Source organism: Panthera tigris, chromosome B3, assembly GCF_018350195.1.
Source record: "Panthera tigris isolate Pti1 chromosome B3, P.tigris_Pti1_mat1.1, whole genome shotgun sequence".
Taxonomy (NCBI): Eukaryota; Metazoa; Chordata; class Mammalia; order Carnivora; family Felidae; genus Panthera; species Panthera tigris.
This window is the reverse complement of record NC_056665.1, coordinates 4,640,176-4,663,211: the sequence shown is the minus strand read 5'-3', so window position 1 is coordinate 4,663,211 and position 23,036 is coordinate 4,640,176. Positions and strand designations below refer to the sequence as shown.

At 45.3% G+C, this 23,036-nt stretch overlaps 1 protein-coding gene across 4 annotated transcripts in view; it reads left to right on the top strand.

Moving 5' to 3' along the window:
- The window catches only part of PDE8A (phosphodiesterase 8A), a 155,671-nt gene that overhangs the window by 15,560 nt on the left and 117,075 nt on the right, over positions 1-23,036 (top strand). Inside the window, exon 1 of one of the 4 annotated variants that reach the window (XM_042987984.1) lies at positions 10,243-10,418. The exons of the other annotated variants lie outside the window; for them this stretch is intronic. The gene's annotated coding sequence lies outside the window, so the exon portion shown is untranslated. Of the gene's footprint in view, positions 1-10,242; positions 10,419-23,036 lie in introns of those variants that run through there. 4 annotated transcript variants of the gene reach the window in all.

Sequence of the window (23,036 nt, the reverse complement as noted above, 5' to 3'; positions counted from 1 at the left end):
TCTGTTACAGAAGTAGTACATAGTACAGGTGTTGTAGAAAATTAAGAAACGCTGAAATGCAGTTTTCACAACCTAGAGATCATTTATTATAACATGTTAGCGTGGATCCTTCCAGACTTTTTCTGTTCATATATGCACATTTTTTTTCCACCGAAATCAGGTCATATACTATGTACTTTTTAAAACAAAATTATGGCGAAGTGTACTCTAACATAAAACTTACCATTTGCATCACTTTCATGTGTGCAGTTCAGTGGCATGAAGTGCAACCACGTTCTCGTGCAACCATCGTCGCCACCGGTCTCTAAAACCTTTTCGTCTTCCAAAACTGGAACCTCTTACCCATTAGATACCAACTCCTCATTCCTTCTCCCCACCCCCGCCGCGCCCCCCCCCCCCCCCCCCCGCCCAGTTCCTGGCAGCCACGATTCGACTTTTGACTGCTCTAGGTACCTCACACAGGTGGCATCATAGGGTATTTGTACTTTTGTGATTGTCTTAATTCACTTGATGTGTCTTGGGGATTCGTCCGTGTTGTGGCGTGTCTCAGAATTTCATTGTGTTTTTTTAAGGCCGAGTAACGCTCCACTGTGCGTTTATACCACCCTTCGTTTATCCTTTCATCCACTGACGGACACTTCGGTTGCTTCTGCCTTTTGGTTATCCTAAATAGTGCTGCTGTGAACATGGTCGTACAAATCTCTTCAAGTTCCTGCTTTCGATTCTTTTGAATATATATACACCCAGGAGGGGAGCTGATAGGTTATACGGTGATGCTACTTTTGACTTTTGGAGGAACCACCATAAGTACATATTGTTTTGCCATGGACTTTTTTGTAGCCAATCTGTACATTTCCATTTTAGTAGTGTTTTACCTAATACCCATAACAGACTCCACTGATACCCCTGTGATCTCAGAAATGTCCTCTGCACTGCATCTGCTTGGTAAGATCCTTCCATCTCTTTTAACCTAGCACGTCCTTTTCCCTTCCCCCTACTTTTTGTCACACTGACTTGTTAAAGACACCTGACCACTTTGTCCTAACTTCTGGATTTGTCTTCTGGTTTCCTTGCGGTGTCATTTAGCTTGCTTTCTTTCTGCTCTATTTCTTGTAAACTGGAAGTTGGACCTAAAATGGATGAAAGTTACGTATATTTGGCTAGAACACACCATTGGTGATCCATGAATCCCATCAGAAGGCACAGAAGATCTGACTGACCCACCATTATGGATGCTCAGGTTGCACACTGGGTTAGGGTGATGAGAAGCTGATCCCTGCCTCTTGCATCAGTTTCCCCTCATAAGACCAGAGAGCGATCTGTGTGGCACTGGGCGCCATATGAATGTGCAGTTTACCAGAGGCTATTCACCTTGGTTTTTTCCCTGCCTTTTTTTTTTTTTTCTTTTTTAAAGCGCCAGTTGATAATCATTATCTAAAATAACAATTCTGATCAGGGTTAATGAATGATGTTTCCTAATTCAGTTGCTTTTCTACATGCAGTAGTTGATGTTCTGTGTAAAGCAGAAGTTTCCTTCATCAGCTGGGGCCAGGGCTATTTAATTGCTATAAAATATAGTTCCTGTTAAAGAGGCAGGGTAAGTTTTTCCCTTTATTAACAGTTTTAATAGTTAAGGAGTTGCTGCCTCCGATGGGAATGAATATGTTGTTGTTTTTATTTGTTTTTTTGCTTTTCATCTTTAAAAAACGTAATTGTGGACATAGGGATTTTCATTGGTTGGATGTGTTTGGGTCCATTATAGTCTTGTCTTTTCTTTTTTTTTTTTTAAATTGATTTTTGAGAGAGAGAGAGAGAGAGAAGCAATTGGTAGAGAGAGGAAGACACAGGATTAGAAGCAGGCTCCAGGCTCTGAGCTGTCAGCACTGAGCCCAACATGGGGCTCGAACCCACGTACCGCGAGATCACGACCTGAGCCGAAGTTGGACGCTTAACCAACTGAGCCGCCCAGGTGCCCCGACTTCTGTATTCTTTTAACATGATTCTGTTAATCTTTGAAAGCACAACCAGTTGTCCCAGGCTTAGCTTGTACCTTCCCTGTCCCGGCCCAGCAACGAGCCTTTGCTCCAGGGTGCCCTGCTGCCGTTAGTGGGAAATGGTGTTGGAAACTGCAGTTCCGGTGCTAAGAGTACTCATTATTCTAGGAGAAACATCGTTTTGGAGTCAGTTAGTGGATAGATCCAGAAAATACGTCACTAAGAAAAACCCAGGCTATGCAGTTGATGTATATTTCATACACACTTTCAATTTACATTTAGTGTTTTACTTCAATTTGCTTGACTTTATAAGTGGATTCCTTTTCTCTTACACTGATCATTTTCATTTTTCTTACTTTGTTTCAAGCCTAAGTCCTTACTCATCCAGATATAGTCAAGTATTTATTCATATGTTTAAAACTTTTTGTGTGTTTATTTAATTGCAACATTTAGTGTTTTCAATCTGGCGTTTATTTTGGGTATTTGGATATTTTGGTGTGAGGTAGGATCTTAGCACTTCAGAACAGCTAGTTATTATTGCAGCACTTTTTATGTGAATAATTATTTTTATTCCCTACAGGCTTATTCTTTAATCTTGATCACATCTTTGGGTTATCTGTTTCTGGTTATCTATTTTTGCCTGTACTATTACAGCACTGATTTCATTTTATATATATATATTTTTTTTTTTTTTTTAATTTTATTTCTTAATTTTTAAAATTTACATCCAAATTAGTTAGCATATAGCGCAACAATGATTCCAGGAGTAGATTCCTTAGTGCCCCTTAAACATTTAGCCCATCCCCCCTCCCACAACCCCTCCAATAACCCTCAGTTTGTTCCCCATATTTATGAGTCTCTTCTGTTTTGTCCCCCTCCCTGTTTTTTATATTATTTTTGTTTCCCTTCCCTTATGTTCATCTGTTTTGTCTCTTAAAGGCCTCATATGAATGAAGTCACATGAAGTTCTCTAATTTCACTTAGCATAACATCCTCTAGTTGCATCCACGTAGTTGCAAATGGCAAGATTTCGTTCTTTTTGATTGCCGAGTAATACTCCATTGTATATATATATACCACATCTTCTGTATCCATTCATCCATCGATGGACATTTGGGGGTCTCTCCATATTTTGGCAATTGTTGATAGTGCTGCTATAAACATGGGGGTACATGTGTCCCTTCAAAACAGCACACCTGTATCCCGTGGATAAATGCCTAGTAGTGTGACTGCTGGGTCATAGGGTAGTTCTAGTTTTAGTTTTTTGAGGAACCTCCATACTGTTTTCCAGAGTGGCTGCACCAGCTTGCATTCCCAGCACTGATTTCATTTTTGTAGCTTTCTGTTTTAATAATGTATGGTAAGGTTAATCCTTTTCCCCATTATGTCCCAGGAAAAAAACCTTTGTAACTCATTTTTGTCTATTTTTCCACGTCAGTTTTAGGATGATTTTTATCTACTCCCAAATTTTGGGGGCATTTTGATCATATTAGAGTTAAATCTGCTGTAATTTAGGAAGAACTGATAGCTTTACAGCCTTCTTCTGTCCATGAACATGATATTTACTATTCATGAATCTTAGTTTATGCATTTTCACATGGGGGTCATGTCTTTTTAAGATAATTCTGTTGGAGCCAGAATCTTTTGTTTTTTAAATCTTTTAACTAATTATTTCAGTTAGATAAAATATATCGATATTGCTGAATTTTACTAAACATTCTATAGTTAGTTGATTGTGTGTGTGTGTGTGTGTGTGTGTGTGTGAGAGAGAGAGAGAGAGAGAGAGAGAGAGACAGTGAGAAATAGATGAATCTTAAGTGTATAGTGTCTTTGATTTTTGAGATAAATGTTTACATTATTAGGTGACTGATGGTTTGGGGTTTTCCTTTCTCAAAGTAATACTTTTTAATCCGTTTCCTTATTGGATTGTTTTTGGGGTTTCAGAACATTGTCAATAATAGTTTTAGCATGCATCTTTTTTATCCTGATTTTAATGGTAATATCTCCAGTTCCTCATTCTTAGGTGTGATCTTGGGTGTTGCTCGTAAGACAATATACTTTGATGTGCTTTATTATTAAGGAAATAGCTTTCTAGGCCTGTTTTCTATGGGTGGTTTTAAAAAGTTACAAATGTCGAATTTTATCAGAAGCTCCTGCCCCCTTTTTGTTTCATCTAATCACATAATGATCACTTGATTTTTCTTGGAATTATTGGTGTGACATGGCCTTAATTGGATTTTTGATATTTTAAAAACTTTGCATCCCTCAAATGAATGCTGCTTGCTGCTTACAGACAATTAAAAAATAATTTAAAATATACAGTTGAGCTTTGAACAATGCGGGGGTTAGAGGTGCTGACCTCCTGCATGTTCAGAAAAATCCATGTATGACTTTGACTCCCCCAAAGGTAACTACTAATAGCCTACTTTTGACTAGAAGTCTTACTGACCATGTAGTTGATTAACACTATAAGTGATTAACATGTATTAATGTGTTCTCTATAGAAAACAAAATGCTATCAAGAAAATCATAAGGAAGAGAAAATACTTTTATAGTGCTGTAGTATATTCATTAAAAAAAAATGTGTAGTACTGGATTCATAGTTTAAATGTGTTTTCAAATGTCAACTGCATTACTGAATTCAGTTTGCAATAATGTGAAATACAGTTTTCTTTTCTACATTAATGAGTGAAAACAAGGTCCTCTACAGTTTTATAACCTAGCAGGAACCCTTATTAACATTTTATACTAATATATATATATGTATATATATATATATGTGTGTGTGTGTGTGTGTGTATATATTAATATATATTAATATTATATAAATTACTACTTACATTCTTTTTTCCTGTGCATGTATAGGAAATTTTAAATTTAAATGTTAAGTGTACTTCTGTTTGTTTGTTTGTTTATTTATTTATTTTTCATGGGGCTTGAACTCATGCTTCTCTGTAGTTTTATATCCTGACTTGTAAATTTAATAATAAATTACAACTATCTTCCCATGTCATTACAATGTCTTCAAAACACTTACAAATGCTGCCATGTACATCTTCTTACACAGGTGTTTATGCATATCTGCGATCCTATCCTTAGAGCCTACTTGTAAAAATAAATCCTATCTTTAAGTTTTGATTTAAAAAAACAATTCTGTCAGGGCAGGCTTTGAAACATTTTGAGCAGTCTATAATGAAAAAGCATTGTATTTTATTAAAAGTTTATATAACCTTGGCTCAGGTAAGTCACACTTACTTATTGCAATCTTTCATTTTCTTACAATTTTATTCCTTATTGGGACCTTCACCTTTACCATATCCACCTTTCCCGTTCTACGGAGGATGAAATTGAAGCCCTAAGGGATTTAGGAGACATGCCCAAGGTCACACTGCAGGTATTGGCAAAGCTGGAACACGTGCCTGAGCTTGTCCCTTGTCCCCGGGTACCTTTGATATTCATAGGATATTCATCAGAAATAGTTCTACTGTCTGGTCCTTGCACTGTGCTGCTGCCTGGGCATCAGACTGTGCGTCAAACCCTCCAGTGCAGGTTTGCAAATTGTACTCTTGTCCAGGGGGTTTGTCGTATAGAAGCAAGCAAGAAATTGAATACCTGGAATGCTGAGCTTGGATCTCATTAGCGGAGTTGCTTGATTTTTGCAGAAATGGTTCTGGTTTCATTTTAAAGCCATGTAGAGACACTGTTTTTTCTTAGTTTGTAACCACACGTTTAAAGCTGGAGTCGGTATGTAGTAAAAACCTACTTTATTTACGTAGTCATTCACTACATTTGAGCGGCTTCCTTTCCTGCCCTAATATTTTTAGATAAAAGCAGGAAGTCTTGTTGTTCCTTTTTCCTCCCTCAGCCTTTATGCCGTGCTTTTCGGTTATTCTGGTGTTCAGAAACAGGGTCTTGAAAAGCCAGAGATTCCAGATGAGTGGAGCTGTATTAAAGCCTTGCCTTGGGCTGAAGGCCGGCGTGGGGCCCGCCTGGCACTGGGTCCAGCGGTATTTACAACAGGCTCAGAACACGCTGGTGAAAACTGATAATGGACAATATGACAAAAATCAGTACTTTGATTAGACCTCCATCAAGGCATCCTCACAGGCTTCCCTCAGCTCTCCATCTACACAGAGAACTCTCTAGTGTGGTAGGTTCGCATGATTGGATCACAACCGTCACTCAGCACACGTTTATTTGGTGCTTTACTGTGGGCCAGGAGCCACACCGGGCATTTGCAGGGAATGTGAGGATGAGTAAGACCTAGCCTTCCTTTGCAGATGGTACACTCTCTGGAGGACAGACTTGTCTCTCTGTCCCCTGATTCTGCAGTGCTTGTTCAGAAATCTGAACATACCATTTCTGTGCTCGTGGTCAACGAGGGCAGGGGGATTGGAATCAGAAGACTTGGGTTTGAATTCTGGCTCTGGTGCTGAGCTGTGTGTGGGGCAAGTCAGGTGACCCGTCTGTGAGCCCCAGTTCCTTGTAGGTAAAGCAAGCACATGCGGGAAGGCGTAGAAGATGCCTTCTGATCTGTTACACACCACTGAAGTGGCCGATGTTTCTTGTTTCTCTTTGCTTATTGATTGGAGTTGTGTTGTCTCACCAGTGGGTCAGAAGAGAAGGAATCCTTTCAGTGCTGCTGACTGTACTGATAAGGGAGAAATAAACAGGGGTGCACTGCTTTTCTGGCCTGGAAACCAAAAACCAGTCTTCAGTGCCAAAAGCCGTGTTTGTCTTGAGAGGCCAAGAATATTTCTACAACGTAGGTAGGACTGCTGCAGGTCCCACGGTGAATCTCTTGGGTCATCGCAGGGTTTTGCTTCAGGTTCGGTTGTTTATAGGGCTAGCTTTGCTACAGTGTGGTTTGCTCCCTGCTCAGTTTTCTGCTGTAGTAAGAAAATAACGTAGGCTGGCTGGAGGTGGTCTCTCTGGTCAGGGCTAATACGAATCAAATGAACTTGTTTTTCCAGTGTGTCGGAACTGACCATTCGGAGCAGCGCACCTGTCCCATAGCCAGGTTCTAGAAAGCCCTGTGACTATGACACCTGCACTGGGCCCTGGCTCTTCCCCACCCGATAGCTTTGGAATTAGCTAAATGCTGGCATGAGGGCCTTGCCCCTGCCCCCAGCATTCTTAGCCTTTACTACTGTAGAGCCAGCTTGCTAAAATGATCTACCTTCTTACGCTTTCTCCCTCATGAGGCAATTTTTGGGAATTTCTACCCCACCTAAGCTGTTCTTCTGTAAAACTTCAATCTGCATTTCTCTAGGTCCCAGATAACCTGAACCCTCATGCAGAGGGCCGGGGGGACCTGCTGCCCTACAAGCAGAGGTTCAGAGAAGGGGCAAAGTGACCGCATGCCAGTCCGATTGTGCCCTTCCCTGCTTAAAACCCCCCTGTGGCTCCCCGTTATCAAATTCAGATTTCTTTTTTTTAACCTGTGGCTCCTGCCCACCTCCAGCTTCCTCCCGCTACGTGCCGAGCACCTCCGGCGCCCACACATTCAGGGACTGGTGACCTCTGGACTTTTGACTGTGCACTTTCCTCACAAGCGCTCTGCCGAGAACTTCTCCCTGACTTAATCAGCAGAAATAGCGAAAGAACGTTGGTGAAGGTAGAGCTGTAAGAAGGAAGTAAGTAACTGTTGGAGGAAGTATTTTATGTCTGGAAGAAACGCCCTAAGATTTTTATGTGTGTGGTATTCCAGGAAGAGAGAGAGAGAGAAGATAGGACAAAGGATTCAAACTGTCAAGGTCCCAAATGCCCAGGGGTAGAGCGTCCCTGGGGGCTGCTCTGGGACAGCATTTGCCTTTCTGGCAGCTTCACGGTGGCCCTGAGGACCAGGGCGCTGGGAGAGGGCAGCAGAGGACGGGTAGCCTCTGGGCTGGAGGAACGCGCTGTGGCTGACACAGCCTGTTTTTGTTGACCACGTGGGGGGCCTGAGGCTGTAGAAGTGGCCTCCCCTTGGTGGGCACCTGAAGAAATTACCCCTTTATTAGAAATACAAGCGATCTTGGGGCGCCTGGGTGGCTCAGTCGGTTAAGTGTCCGACTTCGGCTCAGGTCACGATCTCGCGGTCCGCGGGTTCGAGCCCCGCGTCGGGCTCTGGGCTGATGGCTCAGAGCCTGGAGCCTGCTTCCGATTCTGTGCCTCCCTCTCTCTCTGCCCCTCCCCCGTTCATGCTCTGTCTCTCTCTGTCTCAAAAATAAATAAACGTTAAAAAAAAAAAATTAAAAAAAAAAAAAAGAAATACAAGCGATCTGGGTGTGATGGTGCTGCTCTCAGGTGGGGTGGGACAAACATGCTTTTCTGTGATCAGCTCCATGCCTGTTTCTGTGCCTGTCTCCGTCTAGCTTGTTACACCGTAACTTACTAACACCTGGGTCACTGACTTGAAACTACACTAAGGCTGACGTCCTACAACAGTAAGGCCATCACATATTGAATATTTACTCCATACCGGGTACTGCTCTGAGTACTTTACGTGTGTTGACCTATTTAATCCTTAATGAAAATCCTCGGGCTTGGCGTTACCTTAAAGGTTCACCTCTGGCGAGTGGGCAGTTGAACAGTCCGCCCAGGGCCTCGTAGCTCGACACTGGAGCGCTGGATTCAAACTCCGTGGCCTGGTTCCCGAGTCCGTACTAGGCCTTGCTATTTCTGTGTTTTTCATTTAACTTTTTGAGGTGCTGGAGAGGTCAGGAACTTTTCGTTTGTCTGTTTTTGAGACCGTTTCCCTGATCATATTGGTCAGGATTCTTTTGGCTGTAGGTGAGATCAGCCCGATCGAAAGGAGCGGCTCGCAATCAGCTGGCTGTGCAGGCAAGTCGGGGGAAGGACGGGGCGTGCCAGCTCCGGGCCAGACCGGATGAGGGCTCTCGCCGCCTCGCTCGCTCGCTTGCTCGCTTGCTGTCATCTTCCTTGTCTTGGGCTGCTCGGTTCTGCTCAGGAGGAAACCGTGCTCACCAACGGCTGTTGGCCTCACCCTGCACAGCCTGGTGCCCGGAGAGGGACTGAGCCCCTTCGTGTGATTCCAGTAGAGGAGGCCCTGGGAAGGACCGGGACAGGCCTGGCTTGGCACGCCCGCCGCCAGCGGTGGCTTCCCTGACGGGCACCGCAGTCACAGAGCGGGGCGGCGGGGCAGGGGGAGCGGCGCCGAGAGGAAGGGGCCGCTGCCCAGACAGCAATAGCTACTCCTGCACTCGGGTTCGGTGCAACCCCCCACATGCTTTTCGGCCAAAGAACAAATACCACTTTCACGTGTAAGGAGACTTCTTGTTCCTAATTCGGATTCCGACGCAGTTTGTGTTCTGAGTTATCCGAGGGACTTTCTATTTATTCTATTTGCGGAGAGAAGGATGGATAACAACTTGTGGGAAAATGACAAGTTTTGCAATAGAAAGGGCTTGCAGTTGACCTTCCCCCTCGCTCGTGTGGTCTGCCTAAAAGATACTCCCTGTTGCTTTTGCTTCTCTTTTTATCCAGTGCCTTCCTAGTTCTGACACGTTCTCAAGGCCGTTTTCACTTCCCCTAGTAAGATCATCTCACCCTGTGTTTCTGTGTTTCTGTTTCCTTGGCTCACTGTAACCTGGATAAGTCACCCCACCTGGTGGGCCTTCATTTTTCCACCTGTTGGGGTAGGCTGACCACTGTAACCCCAAAATATACAAAAGTCTCAGCCTTGATGGAAGCGTCTCAGTCATGTAAAATTTGAATGGATGTTCCTGATCAGCGGACGGGCTTCCTCTAAGTGATGATTCAGGGACCAAGTCCCTTCCATCTGTGGTTCTGCCATCGTCAACATGTGGCTCCCAAGGTCATTGTGAGTCTACACGGACACGCCGGCAGAAGGGGAAAGAGCATGGAGGGTGGAGGGGTTCTTAGGTGCCACACCTGGAAGATGGTCCATGTTCGTTTCTCACGTTCCTCTGGCCACTTGGCCACACCTGAGTTCACTGAGTGCTGGAAGGAACGAGCTACCTGTGTGCCTGGCGACAGGGGGAGCTGCGCTTGAACAGTTTGCCAGTCTCTGCCACACCTCTTTGGGAACATCTGTAATCCTTCCCCCTCTCCTCTCTCCCACGCATAGTAGTTGTGACGTCTGTGCAGGATTGAGCCTATCCCCAGTTCAGGGTGGTCCCTGACACCCTCCTTGCCCCCATTATCGGGTCATTGTTAGATACATAACCCAGGCCTAAGTCCTGGAATTCTCTGGCCCCAGTTACTAGTTCCCGGGTAGGCCTGTGACATAAATGGTCTCAGTCAGACAGTGGGGTGAGTGGGGGCATCCCCCGCCCCCAACAACGAGGACAAAGCCAACTCTTGAGTGAGAACACGCTCAGAGTTGTGGAACCCCCATGCCGGGGTCCTGTTGAACCTCAGCTGAAGCTCACCGGAGCTTACTCTCGACTTTGAGATTATGTGAGTGATTGACCTCTTGTATAATAATTTGAGGTTAATTTTTCTTTACTTGTAACCAAAAGCTTCCTAACTGATACAGCCTATGAAATGGGAGGGGGGAGCAGGGAGAGAGAAAGGTAGGGTCTGGAGCTCTTAAGTTCTGCTCCCTTTCACCGCTAGTGTGTCTGCGATTGTTTCTTCGAATACCCGAACACCCAAGCAGATCTGCATCAATGTTAGCCTAGTTTGACTTTCCACTTTCCTGGAATTAGAGCTGGGACAACTATATTTTTTAACGTTCTAATTTTTTCTATCTTTGGACGATGATTTCTCTCTGGATTGAATGGTATATAATTTCATGGACGTATAAATTAGGACATTTTATCTGTCTTCCACCAGAATGAGCAGCACGTAGTTGACGTGCTTTCTTTCCCCACGTTTTGTGCGAGCAGCTTCTCTGAAAGTAGCTTTTTCATCAAGAAGGTCTATGGAATAGATAGACACATCGTAGAATGCATTTGGTTTATAGCTGAGTATTATCTCCATATTGTAGAGGAATTCTTTATTTCTTGAATTGGAACGGCCCAAGCCCTTTGGAATTCGAATGGTTTGTCAAATTTGTTGATTTTATGGTACCTCCATCTTGAAACAAATGCCACGTGGTCTTCCTGAAAGAACAGGCAAATTGGAAATAACCTGTTAGGTATCTGGGGATTGTTGCACAGGAAACTGATTTGCACTCACAGCCAGAAGCCATTAGCCCAGCACACAGTCCTCCTGAGGCTACGGTGACAAACGTAACCTGGGAAAGCCCAGCCTGACTCACCCCTCAGAATATGGACAACAGCAGAGCGGTGACAAAACCACATCTTTAGGACCGTGCTACCTCGCTTTGTTTCACAAGGACTTGAGGTAACTTTAAGAATAACTTACAGCAGGAGGGGCGCCGGGGGGCTCAGTCCGGTGAATGTCCAACTCTTGATCTCCGCTCAGGTCATGACCTCACGGTCATGAGATCGAACCCTGTGTAGGGCTGGCTCTGCGCTGAGCATGGAGCCTTCTTAAGAATCTCTCTCTTTCTCTCTTTCCCCCCCCTCTCTTCCCACTCTACCCCCGCCCCGGTGGCTCCCCCTGGTTGTTCTCCCTCTCTCTCAAAACAAATGCTTACAGTAAGATACAAATAAACAGAGAAGGGAGCTGGGCCAAGGGAGCACCACGGGTGGGCCCATCAGTTGTCAGGAGTCGGGTCCGATGTGGCAGTGCGTGCCACAGAGGCTTGCCTGGTCCCCAGGGTTGGGTCCCACGTTACACTCTGAGCTTCTGCAGCCTTAACAAATAAGAGACAGCCCCAGAGTTCCTGAGGTTAACATAAGCTAGTGACTCAAGAGAAGTATCGTTTCTGACCTGAGGCCTAAGGAAATTACTCTTCTGGGCCCTTCTTAAGGGACAAGGCTCTCAGCAGCATTCCCACAAGAAACGTGGTGGTGCGTGTCCCTGAGTGGTTTGTCACCGGGGTGGGGGTGGGGGGCAGAATGCTGTCGGTGGACTTCGGGTGGGGCCAAAGTAAGTGGGCCCGGCTCCCTGCTAATTTGATTCGGGAATTAAAATTCAGCCTGTCTGGGAGGATGTGGGATCATCAGTTTTTAACTTTGGCCAATTGTATTTACATTTATTTAATCAGAAATGGAGTTCAGTCTTTTCCCAGATGTTTATCAACCATTCGTAGTTTCTTTTTTGGATACTGTTAACTTTGGCCATTTCGTATTGGGGAATTGGAGGGTTTTCTGTTTGAATGGGACTTTTAGAAAGTTAAGGATGTTATTAATCCATTTGTCATTTGTAACAGGTAGCTGTTCCCCTCCCCCGCTTGTCTTCTGAAGTTGCTTAGGGTAAATGATGTCAGGGTTGCCCCGCAACAGGAGGCGGGAAGTGTGCGGGGAGGGGGGCGGTGGGCGTCGGGAAGCGGCCAGTGAGGGGGACACTTGGAGTCGCCCCTTGAAGGAGGGGAGAGAGCGGTGGGGGGAGGGGGGGCCTCTAGAGGAAGCACGTGGCAGCACGTGCCGCTCTGCCACGTGTGCGAGCCCTTTGTTCCGTGGCGTGTGGGCGTGACACGGTGGGTCCCAGCGGGCAGATGCCGGAGCCAGGGTGAGGGCCGGGGGCGCGGGCAGCAGGCGGGCTCCGCGAGAGGGGATGGAGATCCAGGGCTGAAACGCGCACGGTGTAGAGTGGCTCAGCACAGGTCCCTCCCGCAGCGGCGTTGGTGGTAGTAGCGAAGGCTGCAGAGGCGGCCGCGTGTGAAGACATTACGCGGTTAGAAGTCAGCACAGGGGAGGAGCCACCTGGGTGGCTCAGTCGGTTAAGCGTCTGACTTCGGCTCAGGTATTGCGTGATCTCACGGTGCGTGGTCTCACGGTGCGTGGTCTCACGGTGCGTGGTCTCACGGTGCGTGGGTTCGAGCCCCCTGTCGGGCTCTGTACTGACAGCTTGGAGCCTGGAGCCCGCTTCACATTCTGTGTCTCCACCCCTCCCCTGCTCATGCTCTGTCTCTCTCTGTCTCTCAATAATAAATAAATGTTAAAATAAAATAAAAGAAGTCAGCACAGGGGTACTGAAAGGGGAGACTGGGGGCTTTCTCTGTGTGTATTTGATAAAATGTAACAAAATGAGAGCCCATGAGGATACTGTGGTACCAGACCACCTGTTTTCAAATGGCAGCTCTTTATAGCCAGTTTATAGCTGTGGGACCCCGGAAAATCACTCCACCTCTCTGAGCCTCAGATTTCAAATCCGGTAAACGAGAAGCATAATTGCACCTATCTCTTCGGAGTGCTGTGAGGTGTACATGGGTTGATAGTGTCAAGCACTCTGAATTGTGCATAGCACATGGTAAACACCCCCTAAGTGTTGCCCATTATTCGATATTTTTCTTAATAATGGTTATTGTTGTTATGAACGCGAACAGCTAGGAGAAAGAAGGGATGAATCGGGAAGTTGCGGTCCATTCTGCCAGATGAAGTCAGGAGTATGACCATGCATTGGTGCCTGGGGCGAGGGGGGTGGGCTGCAGGTCGTAGTCCCAGTTCAAGTGAAGGCACAGAACAGTGACACGGCGGTGGTGTCACCAAATGAACCGTGAGGTTGTCCAGGATGATGGTAGGATTTGCGGTGGAGTAGACTGAGCTCGGGGTCAGGATCCTTCACGAATGTGAGTGGCCCGTGGCACTTGCTAGATGATGAGCGTCTCAGGGCCTGAGGTGGCCGGGCGTGACCGTGGGGACATTGGAAGCAGCCTGCCCCTGGCGGAGGGGCCTGGCCGCCGGCAGCTGTGGCGTTTGCGAGGCTTTCCCGGGAGTCTCGGTGCCTGTGCCTCTGGCCCGGGAAGAGGTCAGAAGCCAGGTGACATTTGCTGTGTTTGACAGCGAAACATTGGTTAATCGTATCTGTTTTAGTCTATCTTCAGAAGTCCAGTCTCATTCTCTTGGTACCTGTAATGGTCTGCCTGGCTCCCTCTCACTGCCCTTCTCCTTGAACCTTGGTTAGATTCGTCCCACCACACCCCACCTCCTCACTGCGAACACCCCCCACCCCGACCCCAAGTCCGTTGGAGGAGATTAGTCATTCGTTCCACACTCTGGGACTCAGCCCCGTGTGTAATACCTGGACCTCGGTGCTGTGGACACGTTCCCGTCTTAAATCCCGCTGCCGCTTGCGGCTGTCGCTCTCTGTCCTACGCTGGCTGCCTGCCAGTGCCCTGGTTTCCCCAGGCTGAGGCCTCCGTGGCGTCCGCTCTTTCCTTTGCCGATCCCAGGTTCCAGGGACGAGATCCTACCACCTGACGTGGACTTCCTCCCCACGCTGACACGTCCACCGCAGTCTTCTGCTACTACCCTCGGCCCGCCCCGCCCCACCCCATCCTGCCCTCGCCCGCCGAGCCATCCGCCTTCTGCTGAGTCTCCCCGAAGCGCCGTCTGCCAGCATTGTTTGCTGGGGATGCCGTGCTCTTCCTGCCGAAGGGAGCCCCCCTCTCCCGCTGTCCTGTCTGAGCAGCACCTCAGTGAGCCTAGGACGCTGCCCAGCCAACCTCCTCCCGGGCCAGCCTGTCCTTTGTCTTCAGGAGTCCTGTTTTGACAATGGGCACATGGGAGGGACAGGTTTTGAGTCCTGTAAAAAGAAAAAGGAAGGAAGTGTCCTTCACACAATTTCTGCCCCCTTTTCTTCGTTCTTCCTGGGGTGTCTCTGTTTGTGTATGATGCTTTGTTGTTTAAGGGCGGGGGAGGTTCATAGTGGGGAAGGGTGGGGGGGGGGGGTGAAGTGCGGTTTTTACTTTGTGACCAGGCAGAGATGTCTAAACAGCCAACCTGGAGGGAGACCATTCTAGCTCTCTCCTCTCTACCTTGTAATATACCACAAGTGACCTAAAAACTCAGCCTGTTTTGAAAGTGACTGTCAGAAAGCCATTGGTGGCTGTAGGTGATATAGAGTATTTTGTGATCAGACCCACAAAAGACTGTTCCTGTGTGTGTGTTTCCTGTGACCTGGAAATAAGGATGTTACAGATCTCTCTAATGGCATGCATTGTCTTAAGAGCATACCCTTGGTAAAACCTAGGAATTTGGGGTGATAAATAATAAAATTTATGTAAAGGAGCATACGTGGGGATTTCAGGCTGGAGAGGACTCAGTGTTTTTTCATGAGCAGTTTTCATCAAAAGTTTAGATTTTCTCTGGACTGTGGTAGATTATTTTGTCTGTTATGACAAAAACCAGCCAAACAAGAAACAAATGTCATATGCTGTTAGTAACAATGTAAATTGGTAAACTTACTTTGGAAAACTGTCTGGCAGTATTTATTAAAGTCGAACATAGGCATGTTGTCTCCCCCAATTCTACTCCTCGGTGTATACCCAGCAGAAAAGTGTACACGTGTCCACCGAAGTCATGTACTAGCATGTTCGTAGCATTATTTCTCACAATAGCCAAAACCAGCAGTAACTCAGATCCATCAAAAGGAGAGTGGATTGTGGAATCGGCGTGTAATGGAATATATATTGTGGAATACATAATGGAATATTCTGTGGCAACAGAAATGGAAGAAGCATCGCTGTGTGTGGCAGCCTGGATGGATTTCACGAGCAAAGTGTTGAGTGAAAGAAGCCAGACAGAAAAGATTGCATGCTCTATTATTTGATTTATACCAAGTTCAAAATCAGGCCGAGGTGTGGTTTTGGGAGTCAGAATGGTGCTGACCTTAGGGGAAGAGGGCGGGATAGTGATCTGGAGAAAGCACAAGAGCTTCTAAGTTTGGTAATGTTCTATTTCTTGACCTGGATGGTAGTTATGTGGGTGGGTTCGTTTTGTGACAGTTCACCAAGCTTCATACTTATGATTTATATTCTTTTTTGTGAGTATGTTAACTTCCAATAAAAATTTGTATTAAAACCTCAGGATGTATTATATTTGAGCCAGGGTTTTCGTGAATGTGTGTGTCCCTTCTGGTCGGTAGACCTGGTGTGGACTTTGGCCTCAGTCTCAAGTACTCTTTTACTCCATTTGCACTTGATTCCTGTTCCTCCTTCGGGTCTCCCCCGAGAGGCCGTTTTCCTCCCCTCCCCACACAGGCGGGTCCCAGGTCCCCACTTGTGTGCTCTGCGGCATCCTGTTTGAAGCAGAGCTCAGATCTCACGTGTTGGTGCGTGTTCGATCGCCTCCTCCCGATAGGCAAGCTCCAGGAGGGCTGAGGCTGGGCTGCAGAGACAGCCCGTGTCTGTAGGGACCACCCCGGGGGGCCCGCATCCACTGCTCCCGAGTGGACCGACTTCGGGGGAGGTGGCCTTTTTCTCTACCCCTTTCCAAGTCAGTTTGGGGAAGTGCGGGCTTGAAGGAGCGGTGAACTTGAAGCCCCTCTGAAGTTGCGTGGACCATCAGTGACTTTAATAGCCTTCAAGTGTGACCTGTAGGACAACTCAGCAAAGCAATGTTGGCTAATCAGTCGGTGTCCCTTAACCTAGTTCTGCGCTGTGTGCCCACTAGTCATGTCCTTGAGAACAAACAGTTTATATACGATGACTTCATTTGTTCTGGCTTTTCTCATGACAATCCTAAGGTCAGGCCTATTTTAAGCCTGAGAAATATGTCCTGGAAGTTAGTTCCAGAGTCCCTATTTCCTTTTTCTTTCCTTAGCGTGGAAATCTTGGCTGTCTTCCCCACCCCCCTGTGAACCGTGCTCAGAGACAACGTTGAAAGTAACGTCAATATCCTCTTTGTTGATTTTTTTCTGCACTTCGGTTGCTCCTGTTCACCTAGATGTGGGGACGTAGCACGTTCTCGTTTTCCATTCTATCCTGACAGCAGGAAGCCGAGAGCCGTGCTCTGATGGACCCAGAAAGAAGGAGAATTTAAGACAATATAGTTACATTTAGGCTTTAGGTGTCGCCTGATTTTGGTAGGGCGTTTTCCTCTTGTGTAAAGTGGTCAGAAGATGTGCTTTGGAGGCAGACAGTATGGGTCCGAATCCCAGCCCCGCCACTCCCTGCCTTCTGACCTTTAGCGAGTCCCATAACCTCTTGGGGCCTAAGCGTCTTATTTGTAAAAGGGGGGCATAGTTGTCAAGATTGTTTTATATTCATAATTTAAGCCAATCTTCAATGGCTAAAAAGCTGTAAACACTTAACAAATAGTAGTTTCCTAAAATGAAAGGTTCTACCTTCTTTTTTGAAAACGAATGGTTTTAGGGGCACCTGGGTGGCTCAGTCAGTTAAACATCCGACTTCTGCTCAGGTCATGATCTCACGGTTCGAGGGTTTGAGCTCCGCCCTGGGCTCTGTGCTGACAGCTCGGGGCCTGGAGCCTGCTTCGTATTCTGTCTCCCTCTCTCTGCCCCTTTGCCGCGCTGTCTCTCTCCCTTCCCTCTCTCTCAAAAATAAACTTAAAAAAAATGTTTTAATTAAAAAAAAGAGAATGGTTTTAATATGAGTATCTTTTGGACTCTAAAGAGTAGATTAGGACTTTCTTTTTAAGAACATATTTGGAAAATAATTTTGCGTTTATAAATGATTCTGCAATACCCAATTACTCGATTTACCCTGGGGAACAAGGAAAGACCTATGGTAGCATTACATTGGTTTGTAGAACCCCACGTCCCACCCCCTTTAACTTTGAAAACAAATAAGTGGTGAAAAGAGAAATTTGGAGAACCTGGTCCACTGTCCACTCCAATAATCGTTTCCTGAAGAGCAGTCCCGTCCAGATGGCACAGAAATCTGGGGTGTGAATTGGAGCTTCGAGCTCTTGTCATTTCTTTTCCCTCCTTCAGCAATTCCTGTCTGCTTGGCATTAGGGCCGCACTAACGGCCGCTGTGTGTGTTGGTGAGGAAGGGGAAGCGGAGAGGTGCTTTGTGAGTGATGGAGGGTGGTGTTTACCTACAACACACAGATCGGGACCTCAGCAGCTTTGGTTCTGATGGGCCCGATGGAGAAATTACAAGGTCAGAAAGGCTTTGAGGTACGGTGGAAGGAACAGACTTCTGTATCCTGCTTCAACCACTGTGAGAAGTTGCTCATTTCTCTGGCACCTTTCTTGATTTTGTTGCTTGCAAAATAGCAATAATGAATTCTACCTGATAGAGGTTTTTTTTGAGAGAATTGAGATAACCTGTGATACTCTTTTCCTAAGAGACTGTGAGATACGTGTAAAGGCGTGAGTTTTATATTCACTCTTCTCCCCTCTCCGTTTAACCTAGTGTCTGCTCTGACAGGAACAAAGGAGTTGCTGAAAGGATTCTACCTGTAATTAGCTGACTGACCGTTTTTATTGTGGAGAATTTACAACACGTATAAAAGGAGAGAAAACGGTGTTGTATTTGTTGCATGACAAAATCACCCCAAAATTCCGTGGGTCAGGAATTTGAGAGCTGGTGGGGTTGGTGGTTCTGGTTCATGGTCTTTTGTCAGGTTGCAGCCGGGTGTTGGCTTGGGCTGCGATCATCCAGAGGCTTGGCCGGGCCAGAGGGTTCACTTCCAAGGTGGTTCGCTCCCATGGCCGGCCGAATGGGCGCCAGAGGCCTTGGGGTGGGGGCCAGCTCCTCTTGATGTGGGCAGTCTTCGCAGGGGCTGCTCGAGTATCCTCAGGACATGGTGGCCGGCTTCCCCCAGAGAAGGTGACCCTGCACACCAAGACAGATTACAGTGCCCGTCTGACCTCCTCTGGAAACTTCTGTATGGTCAGTTCTGCCATATTTTACTGGTATATATACATCTGCCCTCACTCAGTTAAGGAGGAGATCACACAAGATCTTGTGATGATCATTGCATCTCTAATTCATTAATGCAAATGGTAATACTCCATCGTTCCTTTCTCATTTAACACTGTAATACTTTTTTCTTTTAAGTTTATTTATCTTGAGAGCGAGCGTGTGTGTGTGTATAGGCCACGCATGGGGGAGGGGCAGAGAGCAAGGGAGAGAGAAAATCCCAAGCAGGCCCCTCGTTGTCAGTGTGGTGCCCGACTCGGGGCTCAAACCCGCAAATGGTGAGATCATGACCTGAGCCGAAATCCAGAGTCGGAGGCTTAACTGACCGAGCGACGCAGGCTCCCCGGTACTGAAATACTTTTTAAAGAGAAACTTGCCCTCGTTAACTACGTGATAAAGTTGGAATGGCATTGGTAGGATAAATGCTTGTTGCTTGCCCTTCATTTACCAGTTTCCAGAATGAGTTGGTTCTCTAGCATCCTTCAGAGGGGACCAGTTAAATTTTCTTTTTTTAAGAGTCCTTGTGAACGGAAGGATTTTAACATCTTTGATGGGTTTCAGTCTTTTGCACTTAATCTGTTTTGTCGTTCGGATATTGTACCCCTTTTAGATAAATAGCACGCTAAACATACACCTCTTTATCTTGCTTTTCTCACTCAGAAGTAGAACCTGGAGATCACTCCATAGTTGAACGGACAGGAATTCCTCTTTAAGAATTGAGATAGAATTCATCTACTTACCCTTTGAAGTGCACAATTCAGTGTTTTCTTAGTATATTCACAAAGTTGCGCAACCAGGACCACTATTTGTCTAACACTAGATATTACCATCAAAGACACCCTGTCGCCATTAGCAGGCGGTCTCCACTCCCTCTGTCCACCCCCCTCCCTGCACCCCCCCCCCCCCCCCCCCCCCCCCCCCCCCGCCACAAGCCTCTGGCAAATGTGAGTCTACGTTCTGTCTCTGGGTTTATCCATTCTGGACATTTCATTTGAATGGAATCATACACTTTGTGGCCTTTTGTGCCGGCTTCTTTTTCTTAACATAGTGTTTTCCAGCTTCATCCGTGTCGTAGTTTGACTCAGTTCCTCTTCTTTGTCGTGGCATTCCGCCCCACGGGGGTGCTCCACCACACCTTGCTCAGTCAACCAGCCCATGCTGGCGAACAACCGGATTGTTTTCAGATTTGCTATTAAATGGCCTTGTGCATAAATCCTTTTTTTTTTTTTTTTTTTCCAGTGTACCCTTTGGGTAGCTTCCTACAAATGGGATTGCTGGGTTCAAGTATAACTGTGTATGTAATTTTGCTGGGTGTTGCTGAATTCTCCCGCTTTAGGGGTTGTACCACTTGGCATTTTCACAAGCAGTGTATTAGGCCATTTCCCTGCTGTTTTGCCTCAGTGTAGGATTTTGGTATCTCATTGTAGTTTGGATGTTTTATAGACATTTCTCATATAATGATTGAGATTGAATGGACATCTCTCTCTCCACATGTTTAAGGCTTGTTGACATTCCTTTTTCTGTGAATTATCTGTTCCTGTTCCGCTAGAACAGTTCTCCAGAGGCTCGTCTTTTTCTTCCATTTTTGGACGCCCTTTCTCTATTGCAAACCTTTTTCATTTTTTTTCCCATTTTACTTCTTACTTTGCTTAAGGCGTCTTGTTATGCAAATTGCAAAATTTTTGTGTAATTCTGACTGTAACTTTTCTTATTGTGTCTGGAGTTTGAGTCATAGTGGGAAAGTTTCCCTCATTCCCAGCATATTAAATATTTACCCACGTACACAATGCTGGTGTGTGCAGACTAAATCCATTTCCCCTCCATATTGCTGCTGAATTATTCCCAGTACCATTTACTAATACGTCTGTTTCCCCTACTGTTTTGGTATGCTTACCCGTACGATAAATTTCATACAAAGTTGGGTCCATTTATGGATTTTCTTCTGTTCTTTTCCATTAGTCTCTAATTGTGTGCCGTTGCTATTCTTTTTAAATATCTGGTAAGGCTAGCCCTCATTTCTTGCCCTTTTCAAGGTTCTCTGGCTATTCTTATTTATTTTACGGATGAACTTTATAATCTGCTTGTTTAGCTCTGGAAAAGAACTTGAAGGTATTTTTTATTGGGGTCGTGTTAAATTTTTAAATCAGTGCAGGGAGAACTGACATCTTCATGATGTTGCATATTCGTACCCAAGATCAAGGTATGTCTTCCCGTTTGTTCAAATTTATTGTGCTTTAGGGGGCAGTGTTTTTATACCTTTCTTCAGAGGTTCTTGTTAAGCTTATGTTTAAATATTTTATTATTTTGCTTTCGTAAGTAAGGTTTTCTCTTCTGTGGTATTTTCTAACAATCTCCCTTTTGTAAATGAAGCCTATTGATTTTGATATGTTTATTGTATAACCTTTTCAGTCTCTGGTTTGTAATACCTTATCAATTCTTTGGGGTTTTCCAAGTATTCTATTATTTGTGAATTTAGACCACTCATAGCAGTCTCTTATCTAGTTCCATTGGATAGCGTCTCCAGGACAGTGTTAAAAAGTAGAGAATGTTGTATTTTGTTTTTAGTACAAAACAGTGTGTTGTTTCTAACTTTGGTGAGAAAGTTCTAGTTTTTGTCCATTAAGATTTAGCAGACATTTACATGCAATGAAAGGACGAGTGGAAGGAAATTATGTGGAGAAAGTTTTTTGTTTTTTTGTTTTGTTTTTTGTTTTGCTTTTCAAAGTGTGGGTGAGATACAGTCAACATTTGGTAGTAAATGGGATTGTTTCTACTCAACTCTAGTGTAATATCATAATCATTGTGTCAGCAGTTGATCAGATTATTTTCAAGTATTTGACAAAGAAAATATTTAATGTATTTAAGTGATCGACACAGATAATTGTTACCGTATAGGTCTAATTTCAAGAACAGTTGCATAGAAAAATATTAAAGGGGTTTGAAAATTGAAACCTCAGTCTTCATCATCTTGTGATACTATCATCTCAGCACCCGGTTTCAGGGTTTGCCGTGGTGTGGGGGCAAAACGTCCTGGGGGGCTCACACTCCATCAGTGAAATGCCTCAGTGACGCATCACTTCAGCTCATAGTCCGTTAGGACTAGTCAGAGGCCTACCCGTAAGGGCTGGGAAGGGTAACCCTCCAGTGTGTCAAGAAAGAGAGGAGAACCAGATATGGGTAAGCATCTAAAAATCCCTGCCGCGGCGCAGAACCTCTTTTACCCCTCATTCCTTAAAATTTTCAGTTTCTTCTATGGTTGTTGACCTCTTCTGGTTTTAGTCTCCTTTTATCAATTTATTTCCAGAAGATTGCTGCTTTCATTAAGATTTTAAATACGTTTACAACATATCTTGAACAGGCGTGGTTTGATGGGCATTTCAAAATGATGACCTTGGTTTATATCTCCATAAAGCTGGCAGTAAAATCGCTTGGGCTACCCGGGGAAAGTGGATTGCAGGGGCACCGGAGGAGCGGCGGCCTAACCAGGCTTCCGCCGCTGTCCAGTCGGAGAGGGCTCATCGGTGCGTGCTCGGTGGTAGCCGTAGGCGCGGAGGGGCGTGGGCAAGCCTGGGCTGTGTTCTGGAGGTGGAATCTGTCGTGGTGCCATTTGAGGGAGTTGAGCGGCCAGGCTGTTGGCGGAGGTGGCGGACAAGAGGAGGTGTTTACGACAGATGTAAATCACCGGGCTGATTTCTGAATTGTGAATATCTTGCTGTTTAAAATTTTTTGTGGTTAATTCACACTCTGGCTTAAACTCTTTCTTTCATTGTGGGCCAATAACACTTGGTCCCCGGGCCCCACTTTAAGCAGCGACTGTCTCTAGTAAATTTCCGTTTTGAGACATGCCATGATTTTATTTAACCAGTCTCTTACTGTTAGATGGTTAGCACCTCTCGCCCGACACCCCTGCCCCAAGTCTTTCTTGACATTAGAAACAAGTCTTAATTGCTGTGAAGTCTTTATTTATATAATTATGTGTACACTTTTTATGACTTTGTTTTAGGACGGTTCCTGGGAAAAAATAAAGATTTGGGAACATATGACAAGTTATGGTCCAGAAAGCTTGTTACCCACTTAAAGAGACAATTTTTTGCTTTTGTTGAATTTTTTTTCCAAAAATTTTTGCTAATTTACATGACAAATAGCAAGTCATTATTTGAATACTTACTTGATTACTAGTAAGATTGAATTTTTTCATGTGTATTTTGGAGTTGATATTTTCTTTGCCAACTCTTTATATTCTGTGATCGTTTTTATTTTGAGATGTAAGTACCCTTTATGATAGGGTATTTACTCTTTGCCCCTATAATGGTAATATTTTTCTTTATGTTTAAAAGCGATTTTCCTGGTGCACCTGGATGGCTTGGTAGGTTAAGTGTCTGACTCTTGAT